The following is a 3,822-nucleotide window of genomic DNA, read 5'->3' on the forward strand; positions in this document are numbered from 1 at the left end:
ACTCGTAGTGATCCTCCTGTTTTCAGCCTCCCCAGCGCCAGGATCACAGGCATGTGTGGGGGTCTCTGGTGGCCAGCTCAGGGAGCCCGGGGGCAGGGCTGGCACAGCGCAGAATGCTGGGGATCGAGCCCCGGCCCCTGCGCTCACCTAAGCTATTTCGCCTGCACTTACTGTGCTATTTTTTTTTAATTTTTAAAATTTATTTATTGTGTGTGTGTGTGTGTGTGTGTGTGTGTGTGTGTGTGTGTGGCCGGCTCAGCCCACCAGGGGGCGGGGCTGGCATGTGGTGCTGGGGATTGAACCGTGGTCCCTGTGCTTAGCTTAGCTTGTTCTAAGTAGGTGCTTTAGACCACTGAGCCATCTCACCAGCCCCGTACTGTGCTATTTTTAAGCACGGAAATTCACATATTTCAGTTGGCGTAAACCATTCTTTTGTGTATCAGTCGGCAGCTTCCTTTACTTTTCTTAGTTGCGTCCGGTGCCCAATCCGTCCACCTTCGCTGATTCCCTCACCACAGGCCCTTCTAATGTCTCTGCACCACTCAGCCCTCCAACTCCATGTCTTTTCTCGTCTCCTACATCTGAGAACAAGGCAGGAGCCTTATTGGGAAATTTCCTAAAGAAGAATGAGCAGGAGTCAGACTCTAGTAAGGTCATCTCTTAGATTCAGAAGAAAGAAATGGTTTTATTTATTTATTTATTTATTTATGGAACCAGGGATTGAACTCAGACCCTTGCGCTTACCAGGGAAGCGCTTATTCCACTGAGCCATCTCCCCAGCCCCAAGAAATGGTTTTAAACCAGAATTAGTAGCCCTGAAAAATTTCAGCCATAAGTAGTACCCCATGAGGTGCTGGACAGGGAAGGGAAGCCTCAAAGGTCTTCCAACTGCTGTGTCAAACTTGATGCTTGTTTGATGAAGGAGGGAGTGAGTTGGGGATGGTAAAAATATGGAGGCCTAGGCTGGGGGACAGCAGAGCCAATATTGGGTGACCAAAAGGACATTTTGTAATGTGTTTATGCTTGTTTTTAATGTCATGACTAACATAGAAAATTATGTATTTTTAATTTTTTTAGATGAATGGCAGTATGGAGGGGAGAGAGGGAGGAAATAAAAAGAGAAGGAATGAAAAGGAGAAGGAGAAGGAATGAAGGAGGGAGAGTTTTTCGTGCTTTTTTTTTTTTTCCTTCTTTGGGAGATGGCACCAAACACCAAAGTATTGCATTTTATTTCATTAAATGTTTGGAATTTATAAGATTTTAAAACTCAGTGAAACTGCTGCTGACTCATATGGCTCCAAGCAAAATCTTGTACTGTTGCTTTTAATCTGCGCAAACCAGAAAGCCAGGTGAGTCGGTTAGGACTCATGGAGTCAACCCCCCACTGATGTAGGCTTCAGCAAGAAAGGTAGGTTAAAGGCTTTACTTTCAGGGATGATTTCTACAGTTCGTGGATGTACCTATGTACGGGTGCAGGACGGCTTGGATACTAATACTGTGGATCTCTGCTGCTCCACGAAAAGGACCAGTTAATGCTTAATTTTTTTTTTTTTACTTTTTCTTTCTCTTTTCTTAAGTTCTTATTACTTTTCTTTTTCCAGTTTTGCATGCATATACCTGGTAAGCTAAACAGCTAAGCTGAAGACAATGTCTTGCAATGCAACGAACACTGTTGAATTCTAAAACACTATTTTGTTTAGTGAAATTCTGTATCATTTCTTTTTTTTTTCTTCTTGTTAAATTTATTTATTTATTTATTTATTTATTATTTTTCAACAAATAATACACTGCATATATTCTTCTTAGTGGTTAATTGCTGTACAAGATGCGGACTTGTGATCCTATTTACAAACACCATTAGAACAAATCATTCTATTCATTAACAGAATGTAACTATATATCTATCCTAACCACTTTGAATACACAGATACAAAATGGACATTCATCTGTATACCCCATTTTTCCTAAGTTCCGTTATTGAATATTATAGGTGTGTAAACTCAGCAAAATATTCTAAAAGAGTCCAGTAGCCCATAATAGCATTGGGTCTTCTGTTTAACTGGCAATGTCAGAAATTATTGACCTGAGTCCTCCACAGCTCAACTTAACAGCATGGCTTTATTTCTTATAATTTCGTCTTCATACTTTTCTGCTGGATGGTTAAGACCAAGGTAAAGCAGGACCTGTATCATTTCTAATATTTCATTATTATTGTTTTATATTCTTTTAAATTTTTTTTAAAAATTAAAAAGAAAGTTAAGTTATTGCCTCCTATAACTGAAATCTCCAAGGGTTTTAGTCATGGCTGCTCAAGAGCTCAAATTATAACAACAGAACTGTGTTCCCTCTCTGTCTGTTGCAGTGACTTTTTCTCTCTGTGGTTATCTGTCTGTTTCTCTATCTCTCTTCTCTGCCTTCTCTGCACTGGCTTCATCCTGCAGGAGAATCCCGCCTCACGATGGTGATAAGGTCCAGCCTTAACCTGAACACCTAGCAACCCCGTGAGAGTTGCAATCAGAGTTCCAGGCAGGGATTCCTATGGCCCACACTGGGCTGCATGCCCCTGTGAGAATCAATTATTGTGACCAAAGAATTTGCTGGGTGGATCTTGGTCATTGGCCTCATCCCTAAAATTTGTGGGTAGTGGGGCCGGGGAGATGGCTCAGTGGAATAAGCGCTTCCCTGGCAAGCGCAAGGGCCTGAATTCAATCCCCGGTTCTGAAAAAAAAAAAAAAAAAAAAAATTGTGGGTAGTATGAACCCTTCAAAGCTCTTACAACTGAAAATGAAAGAGAACTACTTTACCCAAAGGAAATCGGGGTGACATTTCCTGAAAAAGAAGGATTAGTGCACAAGCAAAAATAATATAGGTTCATTGTGTCAGGTAACTATAGCTAGAAACACAGCAAATTGGCTCTGAACGAGGCCCTGACATTTCTCATAAATAAAGCTCTAAAGTTTGGTATATAAATTTTGCGTCATCTCTTTGGTAGCTCCAAATGGCTTTGCAGGGCTGAGGACAGAAATGTTCTTTGACGGAATCCCCTTCCTCTCTGGTCTCTTTGTGTTGGTATTTCCTGGAGTTTTATTCTCTAAATAATTAAAACTGCCACATCAGTGATCTTTAGAGGTGAGTGTTAGGTTTTTCGGTGGCACGGAAAAGAGAAAGAAAGATGAAAAAGGCCTTTATTGACTCTAACGACACAGAGAGGAGAGGATCTGAGGGAGGATGGGGATTCTCGACTTGAGACAAAGAAAGCTGAGACTTTTACGGACTTTGGGTAGGGGTAGAGTTTGAGGGGCAGCTTTAACTGCATGTATGGAGCTGGCTGGGGTCTCTCCTGTGTGTGCAGGAAAGAGGAGAGGAAATTATACCCAGGATTGGGCTGGAGAGAAGGAGGAGCCGGTCACCAGGAAGATAAACTGCTGTTTTAAGGGCTTCAGCCATGTCACATGACCAACATAATAATCCAGCAATTCATACCGGGGCTAGAACCTATCAGTGAGAAGTTACTATAATCTGACAAGCAATATTTTTCTCTTTCTGAATTATACTAGTAAATCACTAGGCTGTAAAGATAATCTCACTTAAGCCGCTGGAATTCAAATAGAAAACTCTAAGTGTAAAATTAAGAGTTTGGGGTTGTTTCCCAGAATGCAGTTAATTTTCAAAATGAAGAATCAATTCAATTTTTTTTTTCTTTAAACAATTTAGCTAACTGAAATGTACTTACCTTTCTTTCTTTCTTTCTTTCTTTCTTTCTTTCTTTTTTTTCTCCGAATGCCTTCAGGGCAGGTTTGGCTGGCTTGAGTTGTGGGGATC

This window comes from Octodon degus, unplaced genomic scaffold (genome assembly GCF_000260255.1).
Source record: "Octodon degus isolate 3935 unplaced genomic scaffold, OctDeg1.0 scaffold00084, whole genome shotgun sequence".
Taxonomy (NCBI): domain Eukaryota; kingdom Metazoa; phylum Chordata; class Mammalia; order Rodentia; family Octodontidae; genus Octodon; species Octodon degus.